Source organism: Macrobrachium rosenbergii, chromosome 8, assembly GCF_040412425.1.
Source record: "Macrobrachium rosenbergii isolate ZJJX-2024 chromosome 8, ASM4041242v1, whole genome shotgun sequence".
Lineage (NCBI taxonomy): Eukaryota > Metazoa > Arthropoda > Malacostraca > Decapoda > Palaemonidae > Macrobrachium > Macrobrachium rosenbergii.
The window spans coordinates 53983941-54001097 of record NC_089748.1 but is presented as its reverse complement, the minus strand read 5'-3'; the positions used below and the strand labels follow the sequence as shown (position 1 = coordinate 54001097).

At 34.5% G+C, this 17157-nt stretch overlaps 1 pseudogene; it reads right to left on the bottom strand.

Annotated features, from left to right (window-relative positions):
- Positions 1–1724: 1724 nt before the first annotated feature.
- LOC136841150 (uncharacterized) lies at positions 1725–5291 on the bottom strand (annotated as a pseudogene).
- Between the last annotated feature and the right edge of the window lie 11866 nt (positions 5292–17157).

The following is a 17157-nucleotide window of genomic DNA, read 5'->3' as shown; positions in this document are numbered from 1 at the left end:
GGGCTGTAAATTTAAATACAGTGTAGTGTTAATGCATGTAACAACACAGTCATTATAATTTATCCCTAAGTATTGAATGTAAACTGCATAAACTGCAAACGCTGATGTGTTATACTTGCCAATCGGACTGAGTGAAAGATGAGGACTGGATATGACGTGAATGTGATGAGTGATATAAATGAATGAATAAGCTCTGCCCTACATTTAATGACGTGCATTTCACAATGAATGGGCATAAAGAAATGCAGAATGTAGTACCCATGATGAGAGAGAAATGCTAAAGAGTATGATGAATGAGGTAATGAAATAACTGATATTATCGTAAAGATAATACTGAGAAGCAAACTTACCCGGATAAAGTCAACGTATCAGTAATGGTGCTAGGTTCTCAAAAACAAAAAAAAAAAAAAAACTCGTCAATGGAGATGATAACTTCTAATATACGGAAGAAAACTTATATCGTCAAACTGAAACGTAACCAACTAATTTGCAATATTTATATTGAGAAAGATGGTAAGGGTGATGCATTAGTTGACAACTGATACCTCCTCTTACCCGCTGTTGTAAAGAAGGTAAGCTTGTCTTCGACAAGTTTGATATCCGAGAAACCTATTCCTGGTGGGACTACCCACAACCCACAATTTGACCTCGAAATTCAAAAATGGCTGTTCATGACACCGTTATGTTTCTATAGAATCTTTTTCTGAAAATTTTTGTTAGACTAAAGTATACGGCATACAAATTTTATCATCCCGCAGCTCAAAAATTACGTTTCCCATAGTTTGCAGTACCTAAAATCGGACGATACTGAACAAATTTGTATGATTACATAATTATTGATCATAGAAACTAACTGAATGTTATCTCTTTCGCTCTCTTCATCCTTCGTCTGTGTTAATTATTTACTTTTATATTTAAAGCTTAAATCACAATTTGTTGACTTCAAGCAACACTTTTACTATTTGGTTACTTTATGATTTTCATTCTATCTTTAGTCCATTGGACGTCTGATTCTTCTATAGTGTTTGAATAACTTTGTCTTCCACCAAATTGCAACGTCATGTGTCATCATAACTGTAAAGATTTAGTATAATTAGTAGGACTTGTGATGAAAACGATAGTGCCTATAATATAATGATAATAATTGTTATTAAAAAAAATGGCAATTTCTTTCTTAGGAGAAATGGTTTCAAATGATTAATAAGGCAACAGCTATATACTGCCGCGATTCAGGATCTAACTGATGAATCAGATATTAATGTAGTGTGGAAAAATTAGCATCACGTGCGTTTTATACATTTGCCGAAACTTCATGATTCCAGTATTATTAATGTCATGCAAAATTTTTTGTTTGTGTTGACACTGATGATATCCATAAAGGAAATAAAAAATGTAAGCATTATGCTCAAATTTATTCTCATGTAAACGATTTTTCTCGATATAAAAGTCAATGATTACATTTTCAATTAAATGATGCAAACTAGGATATTTCGAAAATGCACAGTCTACTATAATCCTCTATGTTTCAGAATGATGGCTGTCCAAATACAACAAATCAGCAAAAAACATTCAAACTTGTATTGAAATATTTCCAGGTGATGCAACTACTGCATAACAAGTCATACATTACTGCGACCTTCACCTAAAATCATTTGTAAAGAACACACGAATAATTACTACAGAAACCATTCTGCATTACAGATACATCTCATCTGGAATATTCCTCACTCAACACCTTTTGATTGGGTATGTGGCTTTATAAGATCACCCAGGCAATCTGAGTAAGAGAAGATATTGGCAATGCAACCTTCGGGCAAGGGCCCTTGTACGCATACAGTGTCTTTGAAATAGGTTCCTTCGGGACAAGAATTAGTTTCGTGTGGTTCAACGCCATGTCCAAGACACACATGATATTTGGTACAGTCCTTTTTATCAGCCACTCTCCCAGCCTTTGTACACACCGTTTCAGGTGGTCCCGAATCAGATGTAAACTCGCAGATGTCCCTGCACTGCCCAGATGATTCATCGTAGTACTTCTTACCTGGACAACAGGTTTTCAAGGTATCACTTCCTGGGACGCAGGTGTAAGACCAGGCGCAGTCGTTTGGATTAACTCTCGTTTCCATCGTGTTCCCACATGCTGGAATGATTGGCTCCTCAGCGCAAGGTTCAGGGGGCGCATCTTGACAGGTGTTAGTCCCTGAATTAAACTTCTGATCACCTGGGCAATTATAATTCGTGACTTTGGGAGGCTGGAAGCTTGTGTCACAAAAGACATAATAATCGTCACTGTAGCTGTCCGGAATGACTCCGGTTTTATCGCACTTGCATCGACCGTCCACTGCAGTGACCGCGTAAGGAAGACAGGCCCCACCCCCGAAAACTTCGTTGTCTGAGCAAGTGGAATTAGTTGAGCAAAGCTCGATGTATGCTTGACCATCGATGAGCCAGGTCTCAGCTGGCAGTTGCAGCCAGCCTTGTTTGTTACTTATAACAGGTCGTTGAGCGTGTCGTCAGGAAAACTGGCGCCTCTCCGACTACGACTGACCTTTGGGGTACATCCGGGTTCTTCTTCGTTGGAGACGCATCGTCGAAGTGATGGGGAATAAGGGAAGCCATGGCAGTGGCCTTCACTCACCAGGAAATGCTCTTCCGTGTCTGAAGGAATGCAGTCGACGTAGCGACCGCAGTCACCTGGATGAGGAAACCGCCCTGCCTCGGTGCAGACAGTAGTGGAAGTACTGGAAGAATATAAAGTTTCTGTGTAAATTTTGTATTTCCGCTTCACTCGTATGTTTTTTATCAGTACTTCAGTTACTTAAATTTTAGAATAAAAAAATGATACCCTCAAGCGCATGAGGAAAACGAAGTAGTATTGTAAACATAGGGAAACATTTGCTAAATTAATAATAATCGTTAGCCACCTTATCTAAAAAACAGCTTGCTTGGAAATTATATGGTAACACCGACAGCAAAGGAGTCCAGCAGAAAAAGTTTATGTGCATATACTGTATATATATATATATATATATATATATATATATATATATATATATATATATATATATATATATATATATATATATATATATATATGCTTAAAAATCATAGTAGATGCATGTGACTTCGGTGTACAAGCGAATCCTACGGAAAATGACAGGCAGAAGTTCAGTACCAAGCGCTTTCACGTTCATCTGTGTCTCATTTGTGCCAAACGATGTTAACAAACTTAAAAACGTTTGGTACTGAATTTCTGCCTGTCATTTTCTTGTGGGATTGCTTATATATATATATATATATATATATATATATATATATATATATTATATATATATTATATATATATAATATATAATATATATATATATAATATATAATATATAATATATATATATATATATATATATATATATATAATATATATATATATATATATATATATATATATATATATATATATATATATATATATATATATGTATATATATATATATATATATATATATATCTTAAATGCCACAATTTGAATCCTCTAGAAAAAATGTTCGTATTTTTGGGGAATTTCCTTTTATATACCAAAGACACTGGTCTTTTTTTAAGTTCCTCATTGTCAGGGTGGGTACCGTTCTCAGCTAGCACTCTGCTGGCCCCAAGTCTGATTCTCCGACCGGCCAATGAAGAATTAGAGGAATTTATTTCGGTGACAGAAATCATTTCTAGCTATAATGGTTCTGATTCCACAATAAGCTGTAGGTCCTGTTGCTAGGTAACCAACTGGTTCTAGCCACGTAAAATAAATCTAATTCTTCGGGCCAGCCCTAGGAGAGCTGTTAATCAGCTCAGTGGTCTGGTTAAACTAAGGTATACTTAACTTTTCATCGCTATGAAGCCCCATCCCTTTACGAGACGTTTCGTATTCATGCACTTTATGGCATTCCTCATTCAAGAAGTCACAGTTAGTGATCAGACGACCAACGGTATATTTAACATGAAACCTCCACACTTGTGCTGAACAATATAAGTAATTTAAATGCGGGCATGTTTGTATTTTCCTAAACAAAGTTTTTTTGTGGTAACACTGAGGTCCTTGAACAAGAGTTAATAATGATTAAATAAGGGAGGTTACAGACATGAATCGGAATTCAAAATGTACACTTTAAGATGTCTGAGAAAATACGAATGACTGATGAGAAAAGTGAGGCTTCCAACCTGAGTGCGACAGAATAAAGCCATTGTGAACTAGAGAACAGAGGGAGAGACCGTCTCGATCTTAATGCACCTCATGAAGAGAAGCATCACTACCAACTAAAACCTATTAACTTAACGGCAGTTGTCTCCTTTCTACTTCAGTGGTTCCGTTATATTGGCAGAAAACTTGAGCAGGCAAGACAATTTGGTAACCGTATCAACAAAATTATTCTTGCCGTTATAATGTTTAATTTACATAAACAAACAGTGGGGGAAAAATTTTCTGCGACTGTAAGGTATTTAAAAAATGTTTGAGAATATATTTCAAGGGATGTTTGTCATCCCGAGACATTCAGATATACACTCGTTCGAAAATGTTTTTGAAAATCCGTTTTACGATATTAGCTTTAAACTTACCGGCAAGACACCGAGCTGATCTCTAACAGGGCCACCTGAAAATAAGAAAGAGTTTATATATTACCTTCAATTATAGGATATCGAATGAAAATAACCGTCTAAATAAATAAATACTAAGACTAATCAGATTATTCTTCGACTTATATATTTCAATAAAACATTTCATAACACAAATGGAAGCATATATTGTGTGCGCGCAGGCAATCCTGCGAACTTGCGCATTATGATAAAAAAAAAGACTTCATTGTATCTCTGTGCAGAAAAAAATTCATCATCATCATACCAGGGAGAAAATATTTCTTTCCCATCTCGTATTCCATATTCATGAAAACAAAATTTCAATGTACTTCACATTTTAGGATTTTCGATATCTAGGCAAAACTATAAAAAAAGTAAAGCAACGGATAAAATTAATACAAAACAAGATATGAATACCTAGAGCAACATTCAGAACAATAAATTATAACTCGTATTATATAAATTCTAACGAGACACCATCAAATAATGAATTGAAAATTATACATCATCGAATAATATATTAAAAATTATACATCATCAAATAATACGTTAAAAATCATACCAAGGCCAAACCGAAGGTGGTGCAAATGTTACTGAGGAGTCCCATGGCTGTCTACAGGAGACTGTGTCCCGAAGACGTACAGCAAGGGTCTTTTATACCGAGCTGTAAAAGTCGGCAAACCAGTGGAACAAAGCATTCTTGGATTTTTCTGAACTGGGCTGAAAAAAGTGTAATGCATGACAGATGTGTCATCTTTTCAAGGTCCGAGCAATAAAAGCTCTGATGAATAGGCGTTGATAAGACGCCAAGACTCGGTTTTCTTTTTTTTTTTTTTAACCCGAATGTGTCACTTAACACCTATTTGTCTTTTGAGTGGTGAGAAATTTTCCAGAAGTATGAGATAAGAAGACTATGAATTATCAGTGCGTATGTATCTATATGTATATATATATATGTATGTATATATACATGTATACATATATTTATATATTATTATTTATATATATATATATATATATATATATATATATATATTATTATATATATATATATATATATATATATATATATATATATATATATATATATATATATATATATATATATATATATATATATATATATATATATATATATATATAGCTCATCACACTTTTTGAAGGGGCAGGAAGACACAAGCATTGATTTGGGCATTTATTCTTCAAGCGTTTCTAATTATCTAAATTACGTAATCGGGGTTCTATGAACAGTTTTTTGTACTGGGAGCATGATGCTAGTGATGCCTTACCCCCACAGTACTCTTTTCTACATAGTAAGTCATACGTATACCAACTTCGGTTGAAATTGTTCAATGCGTTTCAGAGTTAAGCTGGAACATACACACACACACACAACACACACACATACATCCATTTATATATTATATATATATATATGTGTGTGTGTGTATATGTATATATATATATATATATATATATATATATATATATATATATATATATATATATATATATATATATATATATATATATATATATATATATATATATATAATCCAATTCTCGAGATATGATACCCAAATTTTCATATAAGGAGTAAGCTTTACGCACCGTGCCCCGAAAAACACAATTTCATGTTCTAACATGCATTAGGTAAAGAGGTCCTGCAACTCTACAGAGTTGTCGAGACTACTTTTCCATTAGTGGGAAAGGACATATTTATCAGAAAGTAAGGATCAACTCAGACTGTATTTATCTACTAAAAACAGTTACAAAATGAAAGAACAATTGATTCAAGAAAGCTATAAACTTTATGTAGAAAAAATAAGCCCCGTGGAGGGCCTAGCGAAGCCCGAAAGGAGAGCTTCCAAAAATGAACAAGGATGATGGTGGGTTTCAACAGCATAAGCTGAGACCAGCACCACCTTGACGATTAAGAGGCCTATCTGGCATCCCTGACATGCCGAGATTTTCAGTAAGAAAAAGGTCTAAAACGTTTCTCAGATTGTTAATAATGAAAACTGAACGATTCATGGGAGTTTTCGACTAGGGCTTGCCAAGACTTCTCAAAAAAAAAAAAAAAAAGCCCTCTTTCTTAGACCACGCACGCGATGATCCATAGCGTAGAAACGTATGCATAAAGAAAAGGTGTATACTCTGATGTATGCAAGCTTGATTACAGATGTAACTAGGAAAATGTAAGGATGATATGAGAAAACAGCCTAGTCAGAAGCGGCCCTACGTGACCAAAATGACCTCAGTCTGTCAACAAAGCGACCCTAGCTATGTTGCCAAAATTTTGTTTGACAACAAATACTGTACACCCATAATTAAAACATTACAGCATAATACATTTCTGCCATCTTCCTTAACATATTGCAATTATGCAATTTTTTTTATTTATTATGGTAAAATCTTAGGATGTAAATAATATCAATATTCAATTACAAAATGGGTCAGTTATGATTGCATACATAGTATATGACTCAGATGTACCTGTTATATATTGGTTGTACTCCTTAAATTCATTCATATACCCTATAGCAAAAATATTAAGCACAATTTTTTTATTCCGGTTATATTTATTTATTCCTTATTTTTATGGTCTTTTACGAAAATTTCAATAAATTCTACACTTTTAATATAACTATTATGGTCTTAGTAATATTGTAAATTAAACATAAGGCTATGCTTTTATATAGCATATGCAGTGAAACAGAACTCCAAGATTTATGAATTAGGATGGTACGGTAAGCTATGTGCAAGGTCGTTATGGTAGGACCACGTGTTAAATGTAATCTGGGTGCCAAAGACACGTTCACACAATCTGGAGCAATGGCGTCTTCGGCAATGACAAAGGGACCGGAAATAATATGCGCCAAACCTCATGTTGATAAGCGAATTCCTCGTTGGTGATATCAGTATGCACGCTGTCAAATTGGTGTTACTTATGACAGTCACTTACAAATGGTCCCGACGCAAGTAGCAAGTGCTTGGAAAGAGGTCATCTTATCACATAGGATTCTTTTACCGCTCCGAAATTTACTCAGATCTCTGGCAATATCTGGCAATATTCCGAAATGCAACAGCATAGAACTTGGTATGTTTATCTACTTTTACTTTTGAAAACAGGCCAAAATGTGACAGGCTGTGATGAATGAAGCCTTATTATGTAGGTGAATGATATATGCGGAACAAGGGAAGTCTCTACTTTCTAACGCTAGTTAGGCTACCTTGCAGAGACTATAGCCATCGCTATTTGTCTGTCTAAAATAAAGTCTAGTGTTCCCTTCAATTTTGCAAATGAATCAAGTCATGATAAATGAGCGGTCACGATTTTTCTGCGATGGTGATATGAAATTTTAAAATGTAAAAGCACGGTAAAAAAAAAAAACGGACGAGAATAAAGATATAAAATGGAATATGTCAAAAGGACCGTTAACGGAATCTGTTCGATTTTAAGTATACCTTAGTTTAACCAGACCGCTGACCTGATTAACAGCTCTCCTAGGGCTGGCCCGAAGGATTAGATTTATTTTACGTGGCTAAGAACCAACTGGTTACCCAGCAAAGGACCTACAGCTTATTGTAGAATCCAAACCACATTATAACGTGAAACGAATTCTATCACCAGAAGTAATCTTAATCCTTCATTGGCCGGTCAGAGAATCGAACGCGGGCCCAGCAGAGTGCTAGCCGAGAACGATACCAACCCTTCCAATGAAGAAATAGGGAATCTGTCCGAGCAATAATCATTTAAAATCTTGGCAATGGGGCCGTTCAAAAATTGCTTAACACTTATTTTGGGGAACTTTTTTTACCCTCCTCCCCTCCCCTTATCACGCCTCATAACACATGTGCAGACCCCTCCTAGAAAATTATGCAACATTAGCTAGTATTCCCCCGCCCTGAATTATTATTCTATGTCATGTAATACGTATAGTAGAAAATGTTGAAGTACAACCAAGGGTTGAGTATGTGATAATTTTTAAACACATAATTATGCAAAAAAAAAAAATTAAATATATACCATATTCTCAATATTACTAAAATATAATAAAAGTCTATTGCAGAATCTTTACTGTCTCTCTTTTGTCCTTCTACTTTTAATCTCTTCAAAAGACACAAAGGAAAAAATCTGAAAATGTTATGTAACTTGCGGCTGCAACCGCCCCCCCAACAACTGCCACACTCATAACACTTCACCATAACCCCTCCCCCCAATAAGGCGTTAAGAAATTTTTTAAAGGACCCAATCTCGAAAATGACAATATATTATTAGATCATTAGGTTCAGTGAGGAAAACGGTTTTGCCACATTTACTTTATTTAATATATATAAATTGTACTAAAATGCCTGTTTACAGAAGACGCAGCAAAATGAACCACGTAATACTACTGACGGAGTGTATTACGAAACAAATACGAGTATTAAAGATACGTATTATAGTTGAATAAGACACGTTCTCGTAAAACTATGCTTCATTTTTCAATGCGGCCCTTACAACAAGCCATCGCTGCTCTATAATTATGACATGGTAATTGATTTTCATAATGATGATATAAAACAAAAACTAAAAAAAGCTAAATTTTTATGGAATGCACCTATGCTTTGATTGAAAGATCCATAGCTGCATATACCCCTTTAGCTAAAAAAAGCCCTCTCATATAATTATAAAAGTACTCACACATACAAACACAACACACATACACAAATCAATGCACACATACACACATACACACACACACACACACACACACATATATATATATATATATATATATATATATATATATATATATATATATATATATATATATATATATATAAACATTATATATATGTATGTGTGTTTAGACTGACAATAGTTTTATATATATATATATATATATATATATATATATATTTATATATATATATATATATATATATATATTTAAGTATAGTCAATCTATCGTACCTTGAAGGTTGGCTGGCGGTCAGACCTGAAAATATATATTGCCACATATCCAAGAATAGTTCTGAAAAACCATTTTAGTATCACTAATCTCTCTAGGGAATTATAGACCAAAAATCGAGAAGGCCTTCAAAGATACTCTCCTTTCGAAGTTACCAGATGAGATGGCTATCCTTTTTATTTTCTACAATGCTTGCTCAATACTTCCACTGTATTCCACGTCGTTTAAAAAAAATATAGACCAGAACTATATTTTTTTCCCGGTATCCCATACTTAAGTCCAGTTCTGAATAATTAATATACAACTAACCTAGTCTTACACAAACACATATATGTGTGTATATAGTATGTTATATCTATATAAATATATAAATATATATATATATATATATATATATATATATATATATATATGAAATGTAAGGATAATTTAAGTTTTTTTGATTGACATTTGTGACACAAATCATATGCGCGACAACAAACTGTGCATGATGCCTGAATAACAAAGGGTTTACGGTTCCTTAATCTCAGACGCTGCTTATCAAATACCGGTGCCAGCACATGGCTGGGTTAATCTAACAATTACAATCAAAGAAAGTGAAAGTCGTTCGGTGTGGGCAGATGGGGTGGACGGGGAAGAGGGGGTAGGAAGGATGGAGTTGGGTAGGTTTGTGGTGGACATGTTGTGGGGGGGCGGGGGTGAGTGGGAGGACGAAGGGTAGGTTTTCTATGTGGGGAGTCGGCTCACCTCAATTGCAGATTTGTAGGTGTCACATATGAACGTATAGACCTTAGCGCGCGATTTGTCATCATAAGGTTCTATTTCCCTTTAACTGTAATTAAACACTTAACACTTTGGCACTAAATTTGAAGATTATAACCCTCTTAACACCCCAAAGACCAGAAAGGAACTAAACGTCACAATTTGGTGATTTGTTCTTCCTCTTTGTTGTCGAGTGAACTGAATGGATACTAAACTATTCTCTCTGCGCCGAAATGCTAACGTTTGCTCAAACACCTCTTAACGACCTGATCGGTAGTTAAGGAAAATGTTTTGCATTTCATCAGAAAAGGAGTTATATTGTACTATATTTGTTTTATAATGTTCTCTTGACACTTTTTTCCTTTCCAAATAAAAGACGAAGGAAATATGATATAAGCAAGGTCTAGATTCTAGACCTTGGATATAAGTGTTAAATAATATACTACCTTCGTATGAACTTTTAAGGTACGAACCGAATATTATAAACTTTAAACGCCACCAGTAATTTCCAGGTCATGACCGTTCCTTAATTCATTCTTAATACTGGATATAGATATGTGGCTGATTAAGTGATCTGGGATTAACTGACGTAATTACCACTGTAGATAGGAAATATAGGCCAAGGAAATATTGGTCAAGCAATGATCCCAACCGCATTTGCTGCTTTTTGAAACATTTGATGACTGATCACGACTGATAAATTTACAAGCAAACTCACTCCAAAATACAAGTTGTGAATCGTAATGATGACAACATCTGTAGTATACGTATAGATAATATATATATATATATATATATATATATATATATATATATGTATGTATATATATATATATATATATATATATATATATATATATATATATATTATATATATATATTGAACGTTAATGCTAAATAATTGTGGAGATATGCATAACTACATTTAAAAAAAATATACAATGATTCTTCATCGTGATCCTCTTCCGATTTCAATGTCATTTGAGCTGGAGGAACATAACATCGAGCTCCTAGTATTGTTCTAAAATTTTTATTTTTGCTTACTTTGATTTTTGTTAAGGGTATCGTAGTTTATATTCTACTACACATACATATACACACGCAATCACTCTCTTCTACCTGTATATACAGAGGATAATGATAAGATCTGATGACAGCTGCTGAAAGAGTATAGCGCATTAAAGAGTGTATATTAAACAGAGTCGAATGATTTGTGGATACACACACACAAATATATATATATATATATATATATATATATATATATATATATATATATATATATATATATATATATATATATATATATATATACATACGTGTGTGTGTGTTACTGGATAGTGCAAATTATTAAGGAAAGTTAGTAGGAGAATCCAACTTCTGAAAGGAAAGTGTGGAACTCACTTGCTCTTTTGTCATTTATTATTCAGCAGCATTATTTTGAGATTTACTTGTGAAGCCAAAATCCAAATCACAAAATTGATGCAATGGCGTGGTCGTTAATGTGATTCTTTAGTGGAAGTTCGATTTTAAACTTAAAAAACGCGGAAACAGAATCTGATATACGTATGTATGAACTGCGTAGCTCAGCAATCTTGTTGTTGGGGTGTCTTCATTACAAAGTTTAAAGAAAGAGTAGAATGATGAATACAACGCCATCATATTTTGTGTGGAAACGAGTAATCTGATTTACTCTAGGAGATATTACTCTGGACGGTGCCCAGTGACCTTAGTAGCTGTGAGAATAGGATAGAATATAGAAATTAGGCCAAAGGCCAAGCGCTGGGACCTATAAAGTCATTCAGCGCTGAAAGGGAAAGTGACAGTAATAAGGTCTGAAAGGTACAACAGGAGGAAAACCCCGTAGCTGTATTATGAAATAATTGTTAGAGGGTGGAAAGTCAGACAGAAGAAAGAATATGAACGGAGGTACTGTAAAAGAAATGAAAGTATTTGCAGCTAGGGGCCGAAGGAACACTGCAAAGACCTTTAGTAGCTGTAAGGCGAGAAAAACTCCCACAATTATTTAAACAATTTGAACAGTGCTTTTCCTTTAAATAAGCATGACTTCTCTAGACTTTAGATTATTAGAAAGACGTAACTAGAGGGCGAGAGATCGCCTAGAGGATATCAATTTTAATAACGGTGTTTTTCAGTCATCTTCCTTTCATCTGGTGAAACTGACCACATCTGAAGTTATTTAAAATGGTATCATCCTGTTTTCTCGCTTAAGTCATCTTTTTTATTTTAATTCCCGATAGCCTGGGCTAATTGTGTACTAAAATAGGAATGTATTTTCAACCCTGTCGTCATTGTAACTGAAAACAGAAGAAAATTACCTTTAAATATGGTAAAAATAACTGTAAACAGCCTTAATTGGGTATATGCACCATCCAAATTTAAGTTATCTTTAGATAAAATAGGTAATCTTTGACGAAAGACGATACTGAAGGTTGTCACAATTATTCTAGTCCCCCTTAACAACTTCAAGAATGAATTTTCTTTCTTTGCCACAATTGCCCACGTTTTCTATAGTACGAGGTCTGGTTCGATAAGGAACTAAAGCATTTTAAATATAGTCGTTAAATCAACAATAAAAAAAAAAATGTTTGCTTTTGAAATTCATTTTCATATAATTCCCAGTATACTGGAAAAATAGTGTGCGGAAGTTCGCTTTTAAATTTATATATAAGACGATACCATGAGGGTAAAACCCTAAATTGTGTCGATTATTCATTCGATTATTCATAGTATAAACATCGGACACTGGTTATTTACTGTTTAGGGACAAATTAACGAGCGAAAACTTATAATGGCATGAGGACTATTCCATTTAAAAACAACGGTATATTTCCGGTCCAGAGTTTCTTGCCTAAATGAAATTCGAAACAATTTTACTGGATCAAGGAATAATTACTAGTTGTCAAACGTGGTGCGGATTAACGCGGCGTTTCGGCATGGGAAAGACTTCGAATTTTTTTTTGGTAGATAGAAAGTAACGGAACTACTAATTTTTTTTTTCATTGAATATTTTGTAACTTACATCGGCAGATGTTCCATTCTATAAAAGAAGAAAAAAACAGGCGTGGTGTTTTTGTCTTTTAATACAACATTTTCTAACTTTTCAAATAGCTGCCCCTCTGGACATCTGCTGAGGAAAGAAAACTAAAACCAATAAGGAAAATGCACCAGTTTTGACTGCCACTTTATTTATCGAGTCATTTTGTTACCCCATTATGCAATATTATTTTGTAAATGATACTATACTCTATACAGGTACTTCTCAAAGTCTAATGACGTATCTATCTATCTATCTGCATAAAATTACCGTATCAGGCCTTTCAAAAACCTACTCAGAATTCTCAACAGTAGCAAGCACACCTGCGTCTCCTAAGTATTGATGTCCTCCGTTTCCAGTACTTGTTCCTCACTTTCAGTTAGTCCTGATTTCTCCAAACACTTTCCAATTATACAGTGCAACAACCTTGAAAATCGTGAATTAAGATGAGTAATGGCAAAGGCCAAATTCGACTTAGTTTATTGAGGAATTACAGCCGAAGTAGATGATTTGGAGATAAGTTGAATATAGAATTTAGGCTAAAGACCAAACACTGGAATTTATGAGGTTATTCAGCGCTGAAATGGAAATTGACAGTAAAAGGTTTGAAAGGTGTAACAGGAGGAAAACCTCGAAGTTGCATTATGAATCAATTGTTAGAAGAGGGTGGAAGGTAAGATGGAAGAAAGAGAATATGAAAGAAAGTACAGTAAAAGGAACAAAAGGGGTTGCGGCTAGGGGCCGAAGGCACACTGCAAAGAACCTTAAGTAATGCCTACAGTGCACCACATGAGGAGCACTGACGGCACTATAGCCCACTACGGGGATTTGGAGATAGGAGCTACTGCTACTGTAAAGACATTTTAAAAGTGTTACTTTACAAATTTCTATAAGATTCTGATCCCTTACCATACCACTAACGTTCTCTGATTTTTATTTCCTTCCTTTTTGCGTTAACTTGGTGTCGTTTGACCGTCAGATTTTCTGAAATTACAAATACAGTTTTTCGCATCTAGTGACGTCAGTAAAGAGCAATCTTATTTACTCTTGATTTATTTTTCAACCAAAATGAAATTTGTTGCGAGTAAAATTCCGTACATTGCAAAAATTGTTGGCGCTCAGGCTCCAGAGCAGCTTTTCCTAAAAGGAATTCCAGTTTAAGTTGTAAAATCTACCATAATGTGCCATCCTGTAACTAAATTAATTAAGAGCTACAATAGAGGGGTCCAGTTCTAGATTAATGTTACAACCATTTCTAGAATACTACTGCCTCTGCGTACCTAGTGGAAGGGGTCTAGACTGCCGTGTCCAGACAGGTGGCTTTGCCCGTTAGCCTTAAACTAAGGTCTATTGTACATACAACTCGGGACCCCTAACCTAACTTCTGGTTACCTTACGTTCGTTCTTTTTGAAAAGAGGGCTGTCATTTTCATATTTTAAAGGACCACAGATAAGTAAAAATGTTTATACCCTCGAAGTACAATTGAAATGTTACGCGCTATACACGGTAGGCCACTGTCAGGGCATAAACCCAAAACGTTTCAAGTGACTGAGGTCAAGGATAATATAGAGATGTAATTGGCTGGGTTATTGCGTTCTATCGGACAGATTTTCATTACGCATTTAAGAAGAGAGAAGAAAAAGCACTAATGCAATGAACAGTGATAAGGTCGATTCCCTTAAACGCGACCACAATAAACAATTAGGACACCGTCCGCGGTCGTGGAGAAAATGAGTCGTAGTCTCGTAGTAAAGAATGTTCTGCAGTCATTGGTTCTATCTACTGCTTAGGCAATGCTGATTTCTTTGCCTAGGGATCTATTTGTTTCTTCATCTTGGCATGGGTGAAAGTTGTGTTCAAGTTAATTAGAAAAAAATATTATAAAAACGTTAGCTGAATATTTTCATAGTATATACCCGATGCCAAAGCTACTACGAAGTTGAAATACTACAAACTGCATTTATTGAAATTTGATATTTATGATAAACAATGTACAATGAACGACTAACTTTTTAGCTGAATTCTTTCCAAGCAATGTCCCTCACATTCTCGTCAAGATAAACTGGAGACGCCGAGTCCTAAAGGGTCCTTCACCTTCCGAGGAATTTAGATCCTGAAAAGATTTTGTCAGTCAGACAACGGAACTACAAATTGTTTTTTTTTCTTTTTTTTTATCCAGTAATGACATCCGTAAAAAAGGCAAAAACTTTTTAAAATCTTTATGATTCTTAATGACTGAAACTTATATTCGTTTATGTACTAAAACTTATTTAATAAGCATCTAATAGAATCAGAGCCATTAAAAAATAATGATACGATGCAGTAAATGAAAGGAAGTAAATGGAACAATCAATCGAGGACAGTATTTCTGTCACATAAAAAATGGTGGCATTCAACCTTCTACCCATTTTCTCTTGTATTCAGGCAAAAATATACTAATGCATATACATAAATATTATAATAAATATGCTAATACATAATATACTTAAGGTGAAAAGAAACTACTCCTCAAAGAGAAATGACTTTATTACAAATGGATACAGAAAGGCCGAAGTGTGCAGCCTCGGTAAAGGAATAATTATTCACTGGCGATAATCGGTCTGGCTCCTTCCGAGAACATTTCCTATATAAAATTGGTCAGACTCGGGAAGTGAGCAGCCGTGTGAAGGATGAAGAGGATTCTCAGTTGGAGATCTGATGGAGTCCTACGTCTGATATTGACTCAGGAAAAAAACAAAAACAACCCAATTGATTTTTGTAACATTTCTCTAATTGTGTTAATTTTTTTAAAACTAGCAGTAAATATTTCCTAAGCCAAAAGTCGAAATTGCCCAAGAATTTCAGAGAGTTGGTTTGACTAAGTTTTTATATGTATTATTGTTATCATTATTACTGGTATTATTATTATTATCCCTGGTATTCTATGGATTAAATATATTCAAAATAAATTCTTCTTAGTAGAAATATACTGATGTATGAAAAGAAAGCGGTGGTTACGATAAGGCATAGCATAATGCCTCCTTCAAGTTAAGGACGCTTAGATGATCCATATGAATAATAATAATGTGGAATAGAGAGAAAAATCTATGGAATATATCATATTCTAGACGCTAAATTTCATTAAGTAAATACGGAAATACTTCCATGAGAAAGAGCTTCTAGGAATTTCTTAATCTCTGAGGCGATGACTGACATTCCGTTATTCCCAAAGAAACAGAATCGCAGAGGAAAACTCGGGAAAGGAAAGAATAAAAGCAGTTTTCATAAAGGGAGACTTCGTCCTTCTTTGCGTAGCGCAAGAAGGAAAACTTTCCCCTATCAAGGAAAGCTTCGTCAAACCAAGGAGATTGAACCAAACCTCCTCTTTTTTTTTTTTTTTCCTCTCGTAAGCGTGATGCGACAGAAAAGGCGGAAACAGAAGCCTTTTTAGAAGACAGAACGATACCTCTGTCTGGATCCTCATTGTCAACTGTCTGACCAAAAGCCATTTATGAATTGCAATAATTGCATGCATTTAAAGAAAATAAATACTCGTTTCAATGCACCGCAAGCAAGATGCAAGACGAAATATTTGTATAATCTTTCCTTAAGAAATAAAACAATGTAGCTTACACAGTTATCCCATCACAAGACGCAGGCGCGTCGATTACAACCCAAGTTATCCATATTCATTTAGTACAGACTTAGACTACTGTTTCTGCTGAATTTGGATTATTCGGAATTCATATTTTTTTTCTTACGAGACTAGAAATTTA